Source organism: Marmota marmota, unplaced genomic scaffold (genome assembly GCF_001458135.2).
Source record: "Marmota marmota marmota unplaced genomic scaffold, marMar, whole genome shotgun sequence".
Taxonomy (NCBI): Eukaryota; Metazoa; Chordata; class Mammalia; order Rodentia; family Sciuridae; genus Marmota; species Marmota marmota.
Window position 1 is genome coordinate 19,932,594 of NW_026000108.1, and position 24,835 is coordinate 19,957,428.

Consider the following 24,835-nt stretch of genomic DNA (forward strand, 5'->3'; position numbering starts at 1 on the left):
TTTTTTTTTTTTTTTTTTTTTGCCTTGTGGGTGGATTTGGGACCTAGGTGCTTTCCCCTCACCCGGTCTCTGTATACTTTGTTGCCCTTTTATCTTCTCTGCAGTGATTTCCCCCCTATTAGTCCACCCAGCCTTTATTAATTTGTAATGCAGTAGGCTCTGTGAATGCATAGATTAAGAGACCTTCGCTTTTCATTGTTGTTGTTGTTGTGTCATGTAAATGGAATCATAGAGTATGTAAATTGTTTGTGCATGCCTTTGGTCATTTAGCATAAGGCTTTTGAGATTCATGCATGCAGTTGATATTTCAGTAGTTTTGTTCTTTTTTAATTACTGAGTAATATTTCCTTGTTTGGATATCCCATGGTATTTTGGTGGATTACTGATTAAAAGTAAAGTTGATATATACATTCTAGAATAGCTTTTTTGCTTGGATATTTATTTTCTTTTTTCAAATACCTAGGAATGGAATTGTTGAGTCTTACGGCCTCTGAGCTTTTCCTAAATAGCACTTTACATTCTCATCAGCAATTATGAAAATTGCAACTGTTCTGCATCTTTAATAGCAAGCGATGATGGCTTTTTATTTATTACTTTTGATTAATTCATTTTATTTATTACACTCCTCTAGAAGAAGCATAGTGGTATTTCCCTAGTTACAAATGACATTAAACCTTTCTCATGTGCTTGTATCTTCTGTGGTGAAATAGTCTTTTCAAATCTTTTGCCCATTTAAAGTTTGTGGGTGTTTTTTTTTTTAAATTGTTGAGTTGTAAGGATTCTTTTTGTTGTTGTTGTTTAATTTTTTAAAATTGTCAATGGACTTTTACTTTTATTTATTTATATGTGGTGCTGCGAATTGAACCCAGTGCCTCACACATGCTAGGTAAGGCTCTACCACTGAGCCACAACCCCAGCCCAAGGATTCTTTATATATGATACAAGTCTTTCATCAGATATGCATCTTGCAAATATTTTCTTCTAGTCTGCACTTTGTATTTTCAGTTTCTTAACTGGAAATTTCAAAGAGCAAAATTTGATAACATAAATTTTTAACCATTTCTTTCTTATGATTTATGCTTTTAGTGCCCTGAAAGTCTTTGCCTAATGCAGAGCCTCAATTTTTTTAATGTTTGTTTTAATAGTTTTATAATTTTGGCTTTTATGTTTAGGCCTGTGATGCATTTTCAGTTAATTTTTTAAAACAGTGCAAGGTGCTTCCCTGCTTTTTTATTCTGAATGAACGTCCAGTATTTCCAGTACCCATTTGTTTATAAGCCTATCATTTCTCCATTGATCTCCTTGGCAACTTTGTTAAAAATCAATTGTGTCTTGTGCTTTCTTTATTCTGTTCCATTGATCCCTTTGTGTATTATTATGCCAGTACTATGCTATCTTGAGTTTTGTAACTTTATAGGAAGCTTTCAAATCAGGTCCTCCAACATTGTTTCTCTTTTTCAAAATAGTTTCTTAAATTTATATGGCAAAGCAAAGGACTTTAGAATCAACTTTTAAATTACTACAATGCTCTTTTAAGATTTGGATTGAGATTATGTTGAGTCTGTAGATTAATTTGGGGAGAATTAAAATCAAACACGATATTGAGTTTTCTAGTTCATGAACATAGTATTTTTTCACGTATTTATATAATCTTTATTTTCTCTTGTCAGAGTTTTATAGTTCTAGTATACATATTTTGTATACTTTTTATTTAGATTTTTCTCTAAGTATATCATGTTTCTGATACTATTTTAAGTAATAAGTTTATCATTTCAATTACCAGTTGTTTATTGTTAGTACAAGGTAATATAATTGATATTGGTCTATTTACTAAGAGCTTAATAAAAGACTGAGACCTTGCTGAACTTACTCGTTAGTTATAGCACACTTTTCATAGTTTATATAGGATTTTCCAGATACATGTATCGTGTGCAAATAAAGACAGTTTTGCTTTATCTTTTCTATCTGTATGCCTTTTATTTCTTTTTCTTACTGTAATTGTGCTACATAACAATTCCAGTGCAATGTTGTATAGATGCTTTTTATCAAGTTGAGGAAGCTATCTTCTGTTCCTGGTTTTCTGAGAATTTTATTATGAATGAATGATAAATTTTGTTAAATATGTTTCTTGCATGTGTAGAGATGCTTATGTGATCTTTTTTCCTTTCAGTATGTTGGTAAGGTGAATAATTTTGAATGACTTTGAATATTTCATCAATTTTGCATTCTGGGATAAATTGCACTTTGTTATGATGATTCAGTTTGCTGATGTTTTGCTGAATATTTTGTGGTTTTATTCATTAAATATATTGGTAGTTTTCTTCTAGTGTTTTTATCTGGTTTTGATATTGGGTAATGCTGATCTTATAAAATAAGTCAGGAAGTATTTTCTTCTCTCCTACTTTTTGGAAGAATTTGTGAAGCATTACCTTTATTTCCTCTTAAAGTGTCTTATAGAATTCCCAATGAAGTCACAGGGATTGGGAGGTGTGTTCTTTTTTCCCCAAAAAATGTTTTTAATAAAAAATTCAATATAAAAATATATATTGGACTAATTAGGCTATGTGTTTCTTCTTGTAAGATTTAGTAGTTCTTAATGTTTCAAAAGTTGTTCTCGTAGAAGTAGAGAGTAGAATAGTGGTCACCAGAGGCTGGGAAGGGAGGGGGATGAGTGGGGTTCACTGAAAGGCACAAAAATGCAGTTGGATAGGAGGGTTCAACTCCAGTGTTCTGGGCTGCCTGTGGTTAAAAAGGATTGTCCAAAATGGTTAGAAGAGAGGATTTTGTATGTTTGAACAGAAATGATAAATGTTTTGAGGAGATGGATAAAATTATCTTGATTTGATCATTCCATATTGTATACACGTGTCAAAACATCATAGCATATCTCATGAATATGTACATTTATGTGTCAGTTAAAAATAAAAAATAAAAGGTGGTACTTAGTCTACATTATCAAATTTATTCACACGAAGTTGTTTATATCCCTTTATTTCCCTTTGAGTGATAGCTCCTCTTTTATCCTTGATATTGTAATGGTATTTTATCTTTTTTTCTTAATTAGCCTGCCTAGGAAGTTACCAATTTTATTGGTGTTTTCAAAGAGGTAGCTGTTGTCTTCATTGTTTTCCTGTTTTCAGTCTTTTAGTTTTTTTTTTTTTTTACTTATTATGGTGTTCTGCTTGCTTTGGGTTTAATTGCTCTTTTCCTAGCCACTTAAGTGGAAATTTATATTATTGATTTGATAGTCTTCTTCTGATATAAAACTGTAAATTTCCCTCTATGTTTTAGCTGAATTAAGATATATTCTATTGCATTTTCACTTAAAAAATTCTGCTGTGACTTTATCTTTGATTCACAGCTGTCTAGAAAAGCATTGTTTAATTTTTAAATTTTAGGGGATTTTTACTGATACCTTCCTCTGATTTCTGGTTTAACACCATTATGATCAAGAACACTATGTGCATGTTTTCAGTTCTTACAAATTTGTTAAAGTTCTGTTTATAATAGAATAAATTCTATTTTGTTGAATGTTTCACGTACCCTTGAGAAGCACTTTCATTCTGCTGTTGCTGTTCTATAAATGTCAATTAGGTCAAGTACTAAAATTGATAATTTTGTTCAAGGTACTTTTCTATAAATGTCAATTAGGCCAAGTATCTAAGATGGGGAATTTTATTCAAGAATTCTCCATGTTTACTGAGGCTGGGACTTCAGACAATATAGTCAGGAGTCAGGCTAGGTTTGGGTTTTGTTGTCATTACCCTCAGTGTGCCACAAGTTTCAAATTCCTTCAGTGGTGGGCTTGTGTTACCTTTTACTTGGAATAGGTCTTGGGGAATGGGTGAGTGTGTCTCAGTGTTTGTGTGTTATCCTCACCTTTCATCCATCTCTGCTTGCATGTTACTTAGAGGGAGATCTCTCCCCATGCCTTTGTTCTTCCCCCAGCGGGGCTTGACTCTTTATTCTCTTGTCTCAGTCCATGTGCTTTGTCCTGGGAGTGGATCTTTCTCACCTTTGGCATGTTCCGTCCTTTTCTCTATTTGGTAACCAAACTGTGCCTTGTATTTGTGGCAGGTATTGGGTGAAAGAGAGACCTGCCCTTCCCTAGTGTTAATTTATTTCTGCTTTGTATTGATGTAGGATCCTGGGCCCAAGAGACTTTGCAACTATTTCACAGCATGAGAGGAAAGTTTGGTTAATAAAATAGTTTTATGCCTATTCTACACTGGCAGCCCAGCCCTTCTTACATATTTGTGCCACAAAAGTATGCTGTCTTTGAATATTCCTGCTTTCCCACAATCTTTCATGAGTCTGGTGGAGAAAAGTGGAAAAGAGCATCCAAATGAGCGAATTCTCTTCTTTGTGAATTCTCCCAGCTACTCCAAACTGACATGCTGGCCCACACTAAGTGCGTGTGTAATAGGAACATTTTAGTTGATTTCTTCTTGCTCCCTTGTGGGGTAGCCCCCTTTTCCTTCTGTGCTCTGCCAAAGGTGAAATAGTCTGGAGTCCTGTCTGTCCTTTGAGGAGATTGTTATTCTTTGGAATTTAGTTCATTTGTTTTTTTTTAAAATGGGTACAAAAGCTATGATTTTTGTTGATTATACTATTTTATCCTCATTGTTAGACTGAGAGTAACATTCTCTTAGAATGGTTTTCTACAATGGAGTTAGCAGAATAATTTTAAGATTGCAGCTATGTCATGAGAAAGAAAGATTGGTGTGCGATTTTCTTTCTTGTAATATCTTTGTCAAGCTTTTTATCAAGATTATGCTGGCCTCATAAAATGAGTAAGAAAGTGTTACCTCCTTCTTTATTTCCTATTCTCTGCAAGAATGTTATGAAATTTGTTATTGTTTAGGTGTTTGGAAGAATTTTCCAAGGAGGCCAATGTCTAAAGTTTTCTATTTGGGAAGTTTTCTTTTTAACTGAATGTGCTTTTTTAAAAAATATTTTTAGATGTTGATGGATCTTTATTTTATTCCTTATTTATATGTGATGCTGAGAATTGAACCCAGTACCTCACTCATGGTAGGCCACAACCCCAGCCCCATACTTTATTTTTAGAATAGTTTTAGGTTTACAGAAAAACTAAGCAGAAAATGCAGAGTTCCCTATCTCCCTCTCCCTTGCACATAGTCTTCTCTATCATTCACATCTTACATTGGTGTGGTACATTTGTTACAGTTGACTAGTATTGATATATTATTTGTCACTAAATTACATTAAGGTTACACTTGCCTTGCCCTGGGTTCAATCCCCAGTACTGCAAAAACAAAGCAAAACAAAATAATCTGGCCAACAAATGCATAAAAAATATTCAACATCTTTAGCAATCAAGGAAATACAAATCAAAACTGTACTGAGATTTCATCTCACTCCGGTCAGAATGGCAATCATCAAGAATAAAACTAATAATAAATGCTGATGAGGATGAGGGGAAAAGGTACACTCATTCATTGTTGGTGGGACTGCAAATTAATATAATTATTCTGGAAAGCAGTATGGAGAATCTTCAAAAAAAACTAGGAGTGGAACTTCTGTATGACCCTTCTTGGTATTTATCCAGAAGAACTAAAAACAGCATACTATAGTGATACAACCACATAATTGTTTATAATAGTGCAACTCACAATAGCCAATATATAGAACCAGCCCCGGTGCTGGTCAATAGATGATAAATGGATAAAGAAGATGTAGTGTATATACACAATGGAGTTTTACTTAGCCATAAAAGAGAATGAAATATGATATTTACCAGTAAATGGATGGAACTGGAGAACACATACTTAGTGAAATAAGCCAGATTTAGAAGATCAACGGTCGAATGTTCTCACATATACAAAAGTTGGAGCAAAGTAAGTAGGGTGGTGTGGGGTCAGATATCATAACAGTGAAGTAGGATATTGAGGGGGAGGGAAGAAGGACCGGAAAGGGGAGAAAATTCAGAATAAATTTGATAAAATTATAATGTGTACATGTACAATTGTACTACAGTGAATTCCACCTTTATGTTTATCTTTAAAACATCTATTAAAAATATAAAGACGAGTGCAAGGCAGACCAGTAGAGTAGGAGAAAGGGAATACAAGGAGGGAGGAGGAAAGGGAAATGGGGAAACTGGGGACTGAATGGAGTAAATTAAATTTCGTGAATGTATGATTAAGTCAGAATGAATGCAATTATCATGTGCAATTATAATGTCCCAATAAAAGCAAAAAAATTTAAAAAATTGTCTTATATTTTGGTTCAAGTCCACTATCAGGTGTGTTTTGCAGATATCTCCCAGTCTGTGACTAGTTTTCATTCTCTTCAGTACCTTTCTGAGTAGTTTTAGTTTCAATAAGTCCAGCCTGTCAGTTTTTTCTTTTATGGGTTGTATATTTCACTAAACTACAGGTCACCTGATTTTTCTCTTGTGTTATCTCCTAGAAGTTTTATAGTTCTGTTTTATGTGTAGGTTTATGATTCATTTGGAATTAATTTCTATGAAAGCTATAAGGTCTGTGTCTTATTGTTTTTCTTTTCCTTTTCCTTTCTTTTCTCCTGCTCTTCCTCTTTCATTTTTTTCTTTTTCATTTCTCCTTCCTTCCTTTCATACATGTATGACCAATTGTCCTAGTACCGTTTGTTGAAAAGATTGGTTTTTCATTGAATTGTCTCTACTTCTTAAAAGATCAGTTAACTATATTTGTTTTGATCTATTTATAAATTTCTATTAAGTTCTGTTATTTTATTTGTGTATACTTTTACCAGTTCCACAACATTTTGATTTTTTAACTTAAGTCTTAAAGTTAGTGGTGTTGATCTTCCCACTTTGTTCTTTAATATTGTATTGGTGAGTTTTAAGTAACAGATTCAGATATAATAGATATAGGAATATTCAGATGTTCTATTCCTTCTACTGTCTGTGTTGTAAGTTGTGCTTTTCAAGGAATTTATCCATTTAAGTTGTATAAAAAAGTTGGCCAAAAAATTTCTAGTAAATTTTAATTTTTTGTGTGTGTGTTTGAAGACTTTTTAAATTTCTGGTAATGGTGATTGTGTTGTGTGTGTGTTTGAACAGTTTTTCTAGGGGTTTATCATTTTTTTAAATCTCATCAAAGATTCAATTTTTGGTTTTGCTGATTTTCTATTAATTTCAAGTCAGCTTGTATTATTAATTTCCTCCCACTTTTTTTGTGTGAGGGTGATGGTGCTGGAGATTGAACCCAGGAGCTTAACCACTAAGTCATCACTGGTTCTTTTTATTTTGAGACAGGTCTCACTAAGTTGCTTAGGGCCTCACTAAATTGCTGAGGCTGGCTTTGAACTTTCAGTCCTCTTGCCTAAGCCTCCTGAGCTATTGGGATTTCAGGTGTGTGCCATTATGCCCAGCTAATTTCCTTCTACTTCCTTTGCGATTGATTTGCTATTCTTTTTCTAAGTCTTTAGATAGAAGCTTAAATTATTAATTTGAAGTCTTTATTTTTTCTAAAGTATACAGTGAAGATTATAATTTTCCATTTAAGCACTGTTTTTAACTGCATCTCACAGTTTGAATGAGTCATGTTTTTATTATAATTTTATTAAAAATATTTTAAAATATTATTTTTAATATTTAACAGTAGTATTATTTTGAAGTATATTGCTTAATTTCCAAGCAATTGAGATATTCTTTTTATATTTTTGTTGTTGATTTCTAGGCTGAGGCATGCTTTGCTGATTTGCTTCCTCTTCTTGATTTGCTGAGGCTTGTTTTATATAGTCACTTTTGCTGAATGTTCCATGTGACCTTATAAAAAGTATGTATACTGTCACTGTTAGATCAGATTATGTGTGTGTGTGTGTGTGTGTGTGTGTGTGTGTGTGTGTATATATATATACTGAGGTCAAGTTGCTATAATTATGATATTCAACTCTTATTTATTTATATTGAATCTTTTTTCTGTTATTTTAGCTAATGAAAGAAATGTTAGAATCACCCACCATGGCTGTGTATGGTAGTCCTCTTTTATCCATGTGGGATATGTTCCAAGACCTCATGGAATGTCTAAATTCAGATAGTACTGAATCCTATATATACTATAATTTTCCCATACATACATAATTATGATAAAGTTTAATTTATGTATAAGACACAGTAAGAAATGAACAATAATAACTAATCTTAAACTAGAACCATTTTTTGGATAAAAGATTTATTCTTATTGTATATCTTAGCAACTCAGTGTATGATTTCTTTTTTTATTGAGAGATTTCACCTTTTCATTTAAAGGAAGCACTTTATGGCTTCCCTTTACCATGCCTGAATTGCCAACATCAGTACTCTTGCACTTTGGGGCCATTTTAAAGTAAAGTGTGGATTACTTGAACATAAGCACTGTGTTACTTCGACAATAGATCGAATAACCCATGTGGCTACTAAGTAACTAATGGGTGGGTAGCATGTACAATGTGGATATATTGAACAAAGGGATAATTTGCATCCCAGGCAGGATGGAATGGCACAAAATTTCATAATGCTATGTAAAATGGTATGCAATTTAAAACATGAATTCTTGTTTCTGGAATTTTCCATGTAACATTTTTGGATCAGAGTTTACTACAGGTAACTGAAACCATAGAGGATAAGTGGGAAACTACTGCATTTCTCTATTTTTCCTTTAATTCTTTCCAATTTTTGCTTATATATTTTATGATTATTTTTATTGGTTTTACATAGATTTATATTGTGATATGTTCCTTTTGGATTAACCCCCTATCATTATGAAATATCCCTCTTTATCTTAAATACGGTTCTTGCCTTAATGGTGTTAGTATAACTACATTTGCTTTCTTTTGGTTGTTAGCAGTTGTATGGTATGGTTTTTTTCCATTCTTTTTTCACCTTCTTTGTGACTTATTATTTAAGGTGTGTCTCTTGAAAGCATCCTCTAGTTGTTTTTAAAATCTAGACTGACAATTATAGTCTTTTAATTGTATTATTAAGTCTATTTATATTTAATGAATTTACTGATATGTTTGGTTTCCTATTTCTCATCTTAATATTTTCTTCTTACTTGGTCCATTTGCTTCATATTTTTTTCTTACTTCACTATTTTTGATTATTCAATAATTTTAAAGAATGTATTTGATTTTCTGCTATTAAATAATTGAAAAAAGTGTGCATTCCTTTGATTCATATCTCTGCTCCTTCATCTATTCCGATAACTCTTAAATTTAGTCTTTTCATGTTATCCCATAATTCTTGGATGTTCTGTCAATGGTTTCTTACCATCTTCTCTACATGTTCAACTTTACTTTCAAGATTATATATTTTGTCTTCATTTTCTGAGGTTCTGTCTTCCAAATGGTGTAGTCTATTGGTGATGCTTTCTATTGAATTTATAATTTGGTTTACTGATTTCTTCATTTAGAGGATTTCTACTTGGATTTTTTTTTTCTTGATTTCTAACTTGATTGAAGTGGTCTTTCACTTCCTGTATTTTTTCTTTAATTTCACTCCGTATACTATCCTTTACTTCATATGTCAAATTAACTACATACAATCTGAACTCTTTCTTGGACATTTCTTCTACTGTGTTATCAGTGGCTTCTGTTGTTGAAGCACCTTGGTTTGTTTGGGGTGCTTTATTCCCTTGTTTTTTCATGTTGTTAGTGTGTTTTCTCATCTAAAAGTATGAATCTAATGCAGGATAAATTCTACACTTAGACCTATAGTGTCCCTGAGGTTTCCAGTGCTTCATCTTTACTGGTGAGACCAATATCAACAGCACCCAGTGTACACAATATGTAGCCTTAAACCTAATGGCTCCCACTAAGGAGTCTGCTGTTTTCTTGCATTAAACCAAAATGATGAGTTCAATAACTATCTATAGTACAAATAGAATATTTGTTAAAATGATTTACAATTTCAAATGGTGGATGAGAGAACAGAGATGGTGCAGTAGCAATATTAAGAGGGAGGAAGAGAGAATCTAGAAGTAAAAATTCACAGGAAGAGTGGAAGAGGAGCTGACAGAGATTGGCTGTTGGTTGTTGAAAAGTTGGAAAGAAAGTCCAACAAAATAGACAAGAGACAGGAAGAATACAACCAAAGAGAAAAAAATTAAAGACATAAGAATAGAACAGAAATGCAGAACACCATTCATATATCAGCAGCAGCAACCACAGAGGTAGCGTGGGACGCCAGGCAGTGTGGGAATTTGGGTCCGAGGTAACTGAGGCCATGCCCAGAGAAGACACCTCCGGCAGGCAGCAGCCTCTGTGGCAGCCCAGGAAGAAGGCTCTGGGCAACCCCAGGTTGGCAGCAGCGGCATCAGAGGCAGCGGCAATGGCGGTAGTAGAGTAGGCAGTGGGTTGATCGACCTCTTGTGTTATTTTTGACGTGCATTTTATGTATGTATACTCCAAATCCCATAAGACATTGCTATGAGTGTTTTGTAGTGTTAATATTTGGTGAATATTTTTTCACTCTTAATCACGTTGTTATCCTTTTCATTATTTCCTCCTGCATTTCCATACTTACTGTAGGATTATCCTTCTGAATTGGCAGTAGTTTTCTTTCAGCATAATGAGGTGTCATTCTGTTGTCTTCTGTCCTACTTGTTTTCTTTTGATAAGTCAGCTGTCACTGAGTTCATGTATGCATGTATGCCTCACATCCATCTGGCTGCTTTTAACATGTTCTTTCTGTTTTTGGTTTTCAGCAGACTAGTTAAGATGTACTTTTTGATATGGTATTTTTATTTGTATTATTATTTGCTTAATTTATTCTATTTGGAGTTTTGGGACTTCTTAAATATAGAATTGAAACCTCTCATCAATTTTGGAAAACTATTGATGATTATTTGTTCAAATATTAATTCTGCCACATTTTTGTCTCCTTTCTTTCTGAGTCTCCAATTTATACATTAGCTCTTTTCACCAAGTACCACATTTTCTAATAACTTAATTTTCTATTATTATTGTTGTGATTGTTATTATTATTTTCTGTTCAGTTTGGATATTTTCTTTGACCTTTAATTCATTAACCATATTTTAAGCTGTTACATATTTCTGGTATATCCATCTAATGGGTTATTATTCATATTGTATATTCTTCAGTTCTAAAATTCCAAATGGTTCTTTTTTTATTGGTGATAAAAAAAGAATTAGGTGAAATTCTCTATTTTTCATCTATTTTATCAGTTTTTTCCATGTTTTTCCCCCTCCTCCTTTGGTAATACTGGGCTTTGAAACACTCAAAATTATTTTAAAGCTTTCATCAGCTTAATACCAGTATCTGGATCACCCATGGATGTCTTTCTATTTTTTTTTCTCTTAGTTTTTTGTGTGACTTTCTTGATATGACTTAGTTGAATGCCATGCAATCTGTATGAAAAAACTATGGACCCTTCAGATGATATCTTCCATTATAGAGCGTTCACCCTTCCCACCAGGGGTCAGAGAGTCTTGTGATCAGTTACATTAATCCAATTAGGGGATATATTGAGTCTGGGGTTTAGTCTCTCAGGGTCAATCTTTCTTTGGTTCTTTTTTGTCTTTTTAGGTTCTTCAACAAAGGATTTGAGATACCCTGTAGATTTTCCTCCCACTTGGATCCCAAACTCTCTACTTTCTGACTGTTTCCCTGCTTAGGTTTTTCACCTTCCACCACACATGGTTCCAGTGTTCAAAAAAAATTTGTGAGGAGACAAACAACTGTGTGCTTAAGACTTCCAAAGTCTCTGCCAAAGCTTGACTTCTGCCTCGGTAGCCATGCACTGGGTTTTGTTCTGAGTTTGACCCAATTCTCAGGTCTTGTCCATGCTCAGAATAGGCTAATAATCCCAAAGAAAATGTTGCTATTGTAGCCAGTTCATCTGTCAAGATTTTCTCCTGTTACTTCAATTCTGGTTTCTTAGCAACTGTATGTACCTTCAAATAGATAATCTGTGTGTGTATCTCTCTCTGTGTGTGGGGGCTCTGTTATTTGTTCTAGGAAGGGGTGCTAATCAGTTACCAGCTACTCCATACTACTTGGAAATATACATTTCATTTTGTGAGGATTGAACAAGATAATATACCTTTCATAGTAAGTGCTCTTTAAAAGGAAAACTGGGTGTTCTTTACAAGTCCAAACAAAATATCACTTTTAAAAACTTAAATCCTCTAAGTTTAAATCCTCTCATTGCTTTTAGAAGAGCTAAGTACAAATGTGATTTTTAGATTTTTTCCCCTGCCAACGACTCTTCTCTTTTAGCGCATATAAACATTGACTATATTTTAATATATCCTCATATAGAGTGAAGTATTTTCTAGAAAGGGGAAATGTTTTTTGTTTTCCAAATATTTCTGAGTTAATAAGTCAACTGCATCTTAAAATTGAATTTCCTCATTCATCTCCTAGACATTGGGGTGGTAGTCTAATTCCAAATTTGATTTCTAGCACATATCAGAATTATTATTTTGTTTTGTTATTCATTATTCTTATTTAAAGTGGATGTTGGATAAAACCCCAAATGTTATTTCTGTTCCATTAAAATTTTAATAAGTCTTGTTACTCAGATTATCATTATAAATAATAGGATTGTGAAAGGAAGGAACCTGAAAAGATAGGCTTTGAAGGGAGAAGGAACAATACAACTAATAGGCTGTTATCATTTATTGGAAACTCAGAGCATCTCATTATGCATCTTTTGCTGAAACTTACAAAATTATATCTCAAATATACAGGATCTACACTGGTATTGAAAATTCTATACCATGATTACAGTTTAATATCTTCTTTTTTGATATCTCTTTAGGGTAGGATTTGGCCTCCAATAAAAGAAGACCTACATTGGACTACTACAGTTGACATATTAATAATTGAGTGATTCTGTATTTGGCATGAACCAGGAATTGATGACATACTTACCCATTTCTACTTTGTTTACTTTTGTGTCCTTTACTTCATTTACTTGTGAATAAATGAATGATGGCATACAGGATTTCAAAATAAAGAAGTGTTTTTATTTGTTTTTTTGTGGTGCTTTGTGCATGCTAGCAAAGCTCTTTGCCAATTGACCTATATCTCCAGCCCCAGGAAGTTCTTGCCTATGTGCAGTATATGTATTTGAGGGAAACGATACATACTAAAATGTGGGTTTGCTTGTGTAAGTAAAACTCTTTGTTTCATTGAGATGCTTAGAAAACATCATGTTGGGTTCCTGAATTCGCAAGACCAAGTTGAAATGAGGTGGAAAAGACTGGTTATTAAATGTGAACTGAAAATTGTTTCAGGCTTAAAGTACATCATGAAAGGAGGCCAAGAATAAAGATGTGAATGAAGGTGGAGAAGACAGTCAGTGCTGGCAGAAAAGCTGGTCAGCTTGGGGATGTCAGCAAAAGAAAGCCAGTGAGGGATTCATCTTCAGGTGAGAGAAGCCAGAGCAGGGCTGGAATTATTCAACACAGATTGAGTAGAAGGCACAGCCAGCTTTTAGAGAGCCATAATCTCCAACTGGAAACTAAAACTTATTCATGGCTACAACATTTGTCCACTGTGACTTCCAGGATTACAGATCTACAGTTTTAGAAAGAACCAAATATTAGGAAGAAATGGAGATACCTAATTCAACATGTTTAAATTGAGCATCTCATTTGTGGTAGCAGTGGACTCTTGAGAGAAATTAAATGAAGTCCAGACCAAAAGCTAATTATAAGAATGTTTGGGAATTGATGTGGGAAAGGGCATTTTATCTTTTTTATTTTTTAGTAGCACTTCTCTCTGAGGTTTTTGTTTATACCCCTAAATGTACTGTGAGTTCCTCAAAAAAAGGAAGGTGTCATGTTTTTCTTTTTATACCCAGCAACTGTTCCATTGGAAGCATTCAATTGATTATTGAAAAACAATACAAATGAATAGGACATATTCTATTGAAAGGAACTGTCTGGAGATCTAAGAAGTCTGGAAAGCTTCAAGGTGGGAGGGTGGGAGTGAGTTCCTATTGGAAGAGCACTGGGTTTATAGGGTCTCTCTAGACAGATAAGATTATATAGATTGGGTGGGACCAGATTTTTAGAGGGTTGTAAATTTCTGAATAAGTTTGCCTTGATGCTACAGGGAGTGAAGAGCTTCCTGAGGTATTCTGAGCAGAGTGAAGGAATGGGATTGTTTTTAGGGAACATTAATCTGGCACTAATGAGCAGGATGGACAGAATCAGAAACAAGTGCTTTAGTTTCGGCCTCTTGTCTTTTCTTTCCCATGTTTCTTTGGATCTTTGGCTGTTCCACAAACTGAGAGCGCATGAGGCTGTTTCCATGCTGTTGTCCACTCTTTCCACTCAGCCTGCGCTGCTTTGCTTCTGTTTTTCAATTTTTTCAGTAAGAATTGTTCAGTTTTCTATAGATGATACCTCTGTTGTAACATATTTTCTTTCTTATACTGGCTTTTAAAATATTGGCTCTCTTCCTTACTGTACTAAAAGTTTCAGAGAACAAAAACAATGTCTTAGTCCTCTTCCGTTTTTCATGGGTTGCAGGTTGCAGATTGTAGGTCTGTCCAAGAAATCATTAGTACATTAAAGAGTGGACAAAAATGCATTAATTAAATGCTATGTAATAGCTACTGTGCTGGATCTTGATATATATATCTATATATATCTATATATAAGACTTTTCTTTAAGAAGCTTTTAGTCTATTGCAATGGTTGTTCAAGCCTGGTCAGTGGAACCCTGGTGGTCCCTAAGACCACTTCAGAGCACAATTATTTTATAATAACAATAAGCTATTTTTGCCCTTTTTATAGTATAATGGCAACAGTGATGGGTTCAGTTTCTAATATGTAAATCAAGACACTAATACCAAACTCTCTAGTAGTCATTACATCCTTTACCATCGCATACTTATAATGAAAAAAAAAAGCCAGTTTGACTTCAGTGTTCTTGGTGAAACAGTAAATAATTCATATTATTAATTATCATCCGCTGAATACACATCTTTATAATATTCCGTTTAATGAATGGAAAGTATGCATAAGTCACTTCTGCTGCATACTGATAGAAGGTGGTTATCTAGAAAAAAGCATTTATGAGATTGAGTTCCAAACTGAATTGCTGCTTTAAAAAAAGAAACCCTTGAGTGGCTGACCAAAAACTATTGTTATTCATACTCACTTGTATATATAAATACGTACATGGATATATATATATATAAGCATATATGAATGCATGTAAAAGAAACCCTGTACTTGTTAAATCATAACTCATCATCCCCTCCCCAACCCCTGAAATTATCATTTTACTTTGTATCTTTGTTTATATATTCATGTATATATTTATATATATAAATATATATACACACAATATACACATTATATATATATATATATATATATATATATATATATATATATATATCACATGTATGTTGTTATTTGTTACAATTCATGTTGTCATTAAAAAAATATTTGGCTCATTTTTTAAAAAGATTAGTGAAGTTGAGTCTGTCACTTCAAAGGAAAGTTTTATGTGTTGCCAATGACAAAATTCAAGCTTTAAGTAAAAATTAGAGTTTGAAAACACTGTGAACTTGATGGCTTCTCAATATTTAAAAATGTTTTTGATGATATTGGTGGTGATATTAATGAATGTTAGTTTTTGATACTATTTAATGAAATGTTTCAGCCACATAACCTAGTTAACCAATATGTTTGAACACACGTTACAGAATCATATATAGGTAAGAGATCAAATTGCAAGGCAGATCAATGCATTTTTATGTTTAGAATATGAAAAATTTATTGTTGTCAGATTCCACATCACAACAAATTTTTGGAAAACCACTACTTAATCAAATTTGTTAAAAAAATCAATATTTTCTCAAATGAAAATATCTCCAGTTATCTGAAAAGGATAGTGAAATATTTCTCTTTTTTCCATATATATGTGTGTATGTGTGTATACACACATATATACACACATATGTGTTTTTGTTTCATGTATATCAATGTATATCAATTTTGTTTCATGTATATCAATCAAAACAACACAGAACCACATATTAAATACCATATCAAATTCAGGAATCCATCTGTGTTCTATTGAGCCAAACATGAAAGAGACTTGCAAAAATGTAATATAGTATCTCTTTTTTTTTAGTAGTATCTCTTTTCTTAATTTTTATTTCTGAAAATCAAGTTACTTTAGATAAATTATTTTTAAGCTAATATATAAGAGCTTTATTATTCTTATTTTAAAATGAATTGGACATTTTTTTTATTTTAGTGAAATATACATAAATAAAAATAAATTTATAAATTTATTTATAAAAATAAAAAAAACATTTTAACCACTAAGTGTACAGTTCTTTGGCATTAAGTACGTTCATATTGTTGGGTGGTCATCACCACTGTTCATCTCCAGAACCTTTTCATCGTAACTGAAACCCTGTACTTGTTAAATCATAATTCCTCATCTCCTTCCCCACCCCCTGACAATCACCATTCTACTCTATGACTCTGAGTTTGACTTCTCTGGTACTTCTTTGTGACTGGTCTATTTCACACACCATGGTGTCATGAAGGTTCATCCATGTTGTAGCATGAGTCAGAACTTCTTCCTTTTTAAAGGCTGAATAATATTCCATCGTGTGAGTATACAACATTTTTTTCATCCATCCATCCACCCATTTATATTTGTGTTGTTTATACCTTTTGGCTACTATGAATAATGTTGATACAAACATTGGTATAGAAATATCTGTTTGAGTCCCTGCTTTGATTTTTTCAGGTATGTACTCAGAAGTAGAATTCCTGAACTATGTTTAACATTTTAAGGAATTATGATACTAATAAGCAATTATTTAAAATTATTTGTGTTTTAACTTCCAATGCTGTAAGTATCAATACATGTAATTCATATAAGCAAAAGCACTCTGGAGTCCTCAATAATTTTTAAGATAATGAAGATCTGAGACTGAAAAGGTTGAGAATCAGTGGTTCAGTGGAAATAAAGAGCTACAGCAATCAAGGACAAATTGAACTGGACTCTGCTTAGAGAATGGCCAGGGTGGTAATAAGACTTGTACAAGGATAAGTTGAAAAACCTGGGAATATGTGTGGCCTTGAGAAGAGAAATTTCAGGGAAGGCACAACAGCTAGTATTTGAAGGCTTCTCACAGAAAAGGGACTAAATTTATTTTCTGTGACCCAAAGAGTGGTGGTTGCAGATATTAAGGGGAGTAAATTTTAGCTCATAATAAGGAAGAGCTGTCTAACAAAATAGTTCAACCTTAATAGTTGACTAAGGTAGGGATGGGAGCAGTTTGTAGCAGGAAAGCGAGTTTAGAGTTTCTAAGTTTCTAAGACTCTTATCCAGAAAGTCACTTGGAGACCGGAGGCAGGCCTTACAAGGTTAGTTGACATAGAGGAACTCTACAGGCCTGTCTAACCCTGAGATTCTGTGATTCTTTGGGCTTGGAATGATTGATGAATCTTAAAATTAAATGACAGCCTAGTGAGAAGTGGAGAGGCCAGGTCTCGTTAGAGGGAACTAACTCCTCTGGCTCCTGTGTGTAGACCTCCCTATGCCTGTTGCATGGAGTGTCCCCCAGCCTGCCTCGCAGTGTCTTTGGAAGAGCTGCTACTTCAGTTGCTTTGCCTCTCCAGTTTCCTTTACTCAATAAGGTCAGAAATATAAGATTTCTAGTGATGGAGGCTTTGAAGTAAGACTGTTGCTAGGAATAGAAACTAGGGGTGTGTGTGTATGTGGGGGGGTGTTTTGGTGGAAGGAAGGCCATATGTTTTTAGGGTACAGAAAGGTGGAGGATATCAATATGGGTGAAGGACATATGCAGGGCCATAACTATGAGTTTATTTTATGCTCTCTTGCTGCAGTGTATCTTAGCTCTCTTGGTGAGCTAGAGGCATTTTGTTTAAGAGAAGTCTTAATGTTTGTTGTAGATATTTTTAAAATCTCTACCCTCAACCCCCTATCTCCTTCCCTGACAGTCTATTGTAAATATTTAGCCCATTTCCATTTGGGCACATCTTATATTATGTAGCCTAAAAGTAATTGAAAATTTTTCTACTTGAATAATTTAGTTTAGGTATTGTTTTCCCTATTAAATAAAGAAACTAAGATGTAGAGAAGTTAAATTACATGGTCAAGCTATTAAATAAGGCTGGGATTATTCCAGAACTTTTAATGCCATTAGTCCCAAGTAGTTTTCAAACTGTGCTCTATTTTATCCAAGGATTCTGAAAATTCTATTCACTTAAAAACATTTAATTTAAAAGTTATAGGAAGAAACAACAATCTTCTAAACGCATTAAGTACTAAACCTTTAGTACATAGTTCACTACTCTGCTTCTAAATTTAAACTTGTTGATGGATAGATCCCAGGAAAAAAAGCTCTATTTCTTGTTTAATCTCTCTTCATATGTTTGGGAGAGCCTATAAATATGCCATGGATGAGGAAGAATGTAATGCTGTGCTGGTTTTTAAAAAACATTTGGACTTGCATGTTTTCTCAAGGTACACTGTGCAAGTGAGGATCTTACTGCAGCAGGTTTGCTGTGCTTGGTGTTGGCCAGGGAAGGGACCCATGCATGAGCTTAGTATAGTCCCTGGCATGGCATGCTGCTGTTACACGACAACTGGACCATGTGGCAGTAATACTATGTTATACATAGTGTTAGCAGTTGTAAGGGCTGGAAGCCCTTTGTCTGATTTTTATATTTGTGATAAATAATTTTTGTATCTATCTTTCAAACAAAAATTTCCAACTACTTCTCTTTAAATTTCCTGTATCAGTTTAATTTGGGACTGTGCTGAAGTTGCCAGGAAAGCTATTAGAAATGCTCATGTTTACCTTTGTGAATCAAAAATTTACTCTACACAAGCAACCAAAACACAATACAAAAGTAAATTAGATATTGAAGCTATATCAGAATAAAGTTGTATCTTTTTAGTGTTAATTATGACATTAGCCATTGAGAAAAAAGCCTTCTTTGTTTTTATTGCATGATAATACCAATTTCATTGTATTTTACACAGTAGAATTCCTAATAATATTTAGATTTATTTGCAAAAAGAGTTATGCTTCTAAGTCATGTTCCAAAATGATTGTGCCTTATCGTGTTGTCCTCTTTGTCTTCACTGTCCTGCTTTTTTTTTTTTTTAAATTCTTGGTGGTGCTGGGGATCAGTCCGAGAGCCTTGTGTATGGTAAGCACAGAACTGCAACCCCAGCCCACTGTCTTGCTTTTAAATCTTAAATATCTGAGGATTTTTACAATTAGCTTGGATGGTTAGTGAATTTGGTTTGCCTTTAGTATAACAAGAATATCTAGGAAGTCTAACAACCTTGAAATATCAAAAATGTTTAGAAAGGTAAACCACATTCTCTTTTCTCTTAAAATTCTTTGAATTGTGCTCTCTGATTCATTTCCAAATACAGGCTAGTAAAAGAAAGCTTATTTCCTTTTGAATAATGAGCAAGAATTTTACAGCTTTTAAAATATTTCCTGGGAACAACAGATTGGAAACCACTCTGTTTAGTTAAAAATAATTTTATGAAGTTCCTTGTTTGTTTTGGAAGGAAATTGGCTAAAAAGAATAGAATGTGGTTTGGTCAATGTAATTTTGTCAAACAACACTATCAGGATACCTAATACTTGGGATGCAAAAAGGAAGAAGACCTGGCTCTTGTCCTTGAATTTGTACTCTAGCCAGAAAGACAAATCCCTAAGCTGAACATTACATTGTAATCTGGTAAATACAATCACAGAGGAACAGTGTTCTGTATTTGCTGGGAGAGTTGGCAAAGGAGGTGGTATTTGAGGGATGTCTTGGAAGCTAGTAGTTGTTTCCAGGTGGTGAGAAAGCCCTTCTATCTGATGGGACACAACAGAAACAAAATCTTGGAGCCCTTCAGGGACTTGGCAGTTGGGGGATCAGTGAATACAGTTCACTGCAACTAGAGAGTGGAGTGTGTGTGCTGGGGAAGTGTGAGAGGACAGGAGGTGAGGGTGTTGCTTTTGATGGAGCCGCAGGAGGAGATGCATTTGTAGGGAGAAGCTGCGTCTGCATTGTGAAGGAAGGGCTCAACATGCCTGTTGAAAAATTTAAACTTCTTGTGTATTATGGAGAACCACACCAGAACAGACTTACATTTAGGAAGAAAACACTGGAGGATATATTGTGAAAGGGAGAAATTTGTTCCTTCATTTAATAAATATTTATTGAGTACTTCCTACATGAAAGTAACTATTCTAAGTACTTAACAACCGTAAAAGAGAAAAAGATGTCTGCTGTAGCTGAGTTTACCAATTTAATGTAACAAGGTGTATAATATGCCAATAAACATAATAAATCAATTAACCATACAGTATATTAGGAGGTAATAAATGCCAAGAAAGAAGAAAAATAGAGTAAGGAGACTTGGAAATGCCAGGTGGGGTGTGGTTGCGGTTTAAGTAAAATGGCAAGAGGTCCAGTTCAGCAGCTGTAATAGTGGTCCAAATAAGAAGTGATGGGGACACAGACTAGAGGCTGGACTTTAAAATATATGTTAGAAATAGATTAGAAGACAAATTTCTTCTTTTTCTATTTTGAACCTTTTTATTGTAAAATAGAAACCCCTCCCCCCAGTTTAAAAAATCCTGCACAAGTGTATGACTCATTGTTTTAAGGTGAATGACAGTGAAACCACCTTGTAAAAAGAAGTGAAACTGTCAACCACACCAGAAGCCCCACCATTTGTCCATCCCAGTCACAAACCCTGCCCTCTTTGACAATCTGATGTTTATGCTAATCGCTTTTCTGCATTTCTTGATAGTTTTATTAGTTTAAATATATATGCCTGGGTTTAGCTTAGTCTTGTCAATTAAAGAAATTGTGATATGTCTTTTAAGTTTTTTAACTTATCAGTTTCCTCCCTTTTTTTTTTTTTTTTCCTTACAATTTATTATCTGAAGAACTGGACCATTTGACTTAGAGATTTCCACAGCTTGGATTTTTCTGATTCTAAATTCATTATGTTACTCAACATGTTCTTCTGTCTTTTGTATATCTCTATATATCTTTTGTATATAAATGGACAACTGGACCCAAGGCTTCATCAGCCTTTGGCTTGGCTATAGGTAATAGAGTGTTCTTTCATTGAGAAGCATATACTACCTGGTTCTCTTTTACAATGTTAATAGCTGTTTCTGCTCAATGCCTAGAATTAGTAATTCATTGGTGTTGCAAAATTGTGAAATTCTAATTATATTATATCTATTTTAGTTATTAGCTGCAGTGCTTTTATAAAGAGACATTTCCCTTCATTTATTATCTGCTTATCTAGTGGTATAGTTCCCATAAGAAAGACAGGTTAAATGCTTTGTTCTTTATTAACTGGTTTTCATGGCACCGAGTTAGTTCCCTGTCATCTACAGTTTTAGTTAATCTGTCAACATTTTCTTCTTTGTGTGACTTTGCAAGACAAAGGAGTGCTAATTGGTGAGTTTTAAAAATTAATAGCTGTTAGCTCCTACTTCTTCACATCTCAGCTACTATATATTTGATTTGGCAAAAGCCCTCCCTAGTTTAATTCCTGTTTTAAAATCGGCTCATCATGTGTTCTAGAGGATGTTTGTTAGCTATTTTGGGGTTCTCTTGCATTCACCCACATCAGCTATCCCATTGATGTTTCTGTCTGCTGCTGCTTGTACAGATGTTAATTCCATACAGGTCTTGTGACTGCGTTTGGTCCCAGCTGATTGAATTTTGAGTTTGTAGGGGATATCTTACAACTTAATTTTGTTGTAAATGTTTTCCTTGGGGTTTTAGTTATCTAGTTGCTTGATCTGTTTTTTTCCTCCCCACTATGGAAATCAGAGATTAAAAAATGAAACCAAAATGAATGAACAAATAGAAACCCAACTCTCTGCTACCAGTGTCATCTTCCAAAAAAGGGGTCCAGTCTTTGAAGAATTAGGGTGGAATTGAGAATAACTTTGATATTTCTGACATGGAAGATCTGGTGGGTGATAATTTCATTGATGAAGTTTTAAAAATAGAAGAAAGGAGCAAAGTTGTAAATAGAAGACAAACTCAATTTTTGATTTGTTAGGTTTGGAATGCTTATGAAATACCCAAATGGGCTGCTTCTTGAATTTGACAGAGAGTGCTAAATGATGAAACATCAACACCTTGGGAGTAAACAAAGCCATTACAAGTCGGGAAATATATTATTTATGATAAAAATTGCAGTATGAGAAACCAGTAGAATAGAAAGCATGAACTTGAAGATGAAAAACTGGTTGTTTTAATGTGGTTTTCATAAATATGCACAGTAAACACCTATTTACATTTAGTATTAATCCAAAGAGGAAGACATTGTATAAAAATAGATTTACATAGATACAACTTGTGTTTTTGGTCATTAGGTATAGGTGCTATATCTGTTGGATATAATATTAAGTGAATGAATATATAAAATCTGATGTTTAGCATTCATAACTGCTAAACTTTTTTTTAAAACTTCAAGTTTTTATATTTTGATTAGACTATAGTGTTCTGTCAAGGAATGTCTGTTTTAAGACTATGTAGAAAAGTCTTCTCTCTCTTATGAGTTATTCCAGATATTTCTGTACATCTCAAAGTGAATTTTCCAATAATACTCACATTTGGACATTCCTTTTTTAAAAATTGCACTAGCATTATATATCAACCCCAATGATTCACTTTTGATCCCTGTCTTTTCTTCTTCTTTTTCAAAAAACTAGGCCAGCCTTCAGAGACCTGAAATTAAACTTGAATCACTAAAAGAAGACATTAAGGAATACTTTAAAGTATCAGGTTTGTATGTTTTTTCCTAATTCTTTAAGTATCCCCATACTTCTAGTTACTCATTCAAAATTATAAAAACTATGCTGAATAGGTTTTTATCTAGTGATAATTAGAACTATCAGCCATGGTGCAAGAATAAGGAACATTCTGTGCTTTATAATCACTATTAAGTATGTTTATCATCTTGCAAAATGTCCTTAAGGTTGTAAGTATATTCTTAATAAAGTACCTTGTCATTTTGCTTTTTACCTGGGGTTTTTTTCTTTCTACATTTTTTTCCTACCTCTTCTGTGCTTTCAAACAAAAAGAAAATCTTAATTTTTTTTTTTTTTGGTAGAACAAGAAAGTTTCTCTATAGAAACCCATGCATATGAAAAATGAGATATTAAGTGATGGTAACTCATAATAATCTGCATCTGTTGTCCAAGAACTTAGTGACTAGTTAATTGTAACTAGTTACTTGTGCCTGTCTGGGTCAGGTGCCAGACTGTTTCCTGCCTTCCCCTTGGCAAATTTGTCATAGCAACATCCAAAGATTTTGGCCTTCAGCAAGCACCTTGATAGACGAAAAAGGAAATGTTTCTCACAACTTGAGAAAATGGCACAAAAGTTTAAATTTAAAAATATATCATGTTGATGACTTTGCTACTCAGTATTAGCTGAGGGTCATGGTAAAGGTGTAGTAAGTAATTCCTCAATACCATGTGTTACATAGCATTTAGCAGTTGACAAAGTTCTTTCACAAATGAATCTGATGCCAAAGATTTAGTGAGTTAAATTTTGTTAAGATGTATGTTATTTAATGAACTTTATGTTAATATATTTTATTCTTTTTTTTATTCCTTCAAAACAGGTTGGGAGAAGAAACTTCAGAATGCTGTTTATAGTGAACTGAACGTGTGAGTTTTTCCCACCTATTTTGAAATACAGTTTTGTTAAGCTATATTTACTTTGTAAGTAACAAAAGTTATGTTTAAAATGCTTACTTGCAAGTCTTGCTTCTTTGGGATGTCAAAATATTTTTGTGATGTACTAAGGATACTGGTCCTGAAGTCTACCAAATATATAGTGCATTTTAGCCTAATTCATTATCTGTATGAAGTTATAAAAGTAACTGCAGATGACCAGGAATTATGTCATTTGTATTAAACCCAGATCAGTTTCTGAGTGTGTGGTTCATGCTGTTGTGAAAGTGTTTTACCTTTTACCTTTGTCAGTTTGTTATGAGAGGATTTCCTTTTACCCTTTATAACTCAGAGATCACTGATGTATTATTTCAAATGCAGTGAACATGCTTCTGAAGGAAAAAAACAAAACAAAAAAACCGCAAATATTGCTCTGTATGCTCATTGTATTATTATTTCTCATTCATATTTATATGGCATTTCAAGTAAGTTAATATAATTAAAAATTACTACAACCTTGCCTGGTAATTAATAATGAAGAGATTGGTTTTTGTTATCACCAAGAATTTTATATTAACAATTTGGGCTGGGGTTGTGGCTCAGTGGTAGAGCCTCACACGTGCGAGACCCTGGGTTCGATCCTCAGCATCACGTAAAAATAAATAAGTGAAATAAAGGTATTGTGTCCAACTACAACTAAAATATAAATATTTTAAAAAACCAATTCACTCATTCAGCATAATTAGGGAATATTTCTTCTAATATTTCAGATAACTGGCGCTTACTAACATTCTTTTTATTGTCATAATTTTAGATATTACACTTTTTTCTATCCTTACAAACTTATAAATATAAAAACAATTGCCCTTTTTCTTTGCAAAATTGGTGTCATCATTAAGAACGTAAGTTTTTTTTTTTTTTTTTATTGGTTTTTTTTTGTTGTTGCTGTTGTTTGTTTTGGTACCAGGGATTGAACCCAGGGGCACTTTACCACTGAGCCACATCCCCAGCCCTTTTTTATACTTTATTTTGGGACAGGATCTCACTGAGTTGCTTAAGCCCTCACTGAGTTGCTTAGGCCCTTGCTGAGTTCCTGAGGCTGGCTTTGAACTTGTGATCCTCCAGTCTCAGCCTCCTGAGCC

General features: G+C 33.6%; 1 long non-coding RNA gene across 2 annotated transcripts in view; it reads left to right on the forward strand.

Annotated features, from left to right (window-relative positions):
- The window catches only part of LOC125610950, a 26,942-nt gene extending 3,251 nt beyond the window's left edge, over window positions 1–23,691 (forward strand). Inside the window, exons 1-3 of one of the 2 annotated variants that reach the window (XR_007341053.1) lie at window positions 11,959–13,385; window positions 22,725–22,797; window positions 23,642–23,691. This is a non-coding gene — a long non-coding RNA (uncharacterized LOC125610950). Of the gene's footprint in view, window positions 1–11,958; window positions 13,386–22,724; window positions 22,798–23,641 lie in introns of those variants that run through there. The other variant, XR_007341052.1, reaches the window with a different exon arrangement.
- Window positions 23,692–24,835: the final 1,144 nt, after the last annotated feature.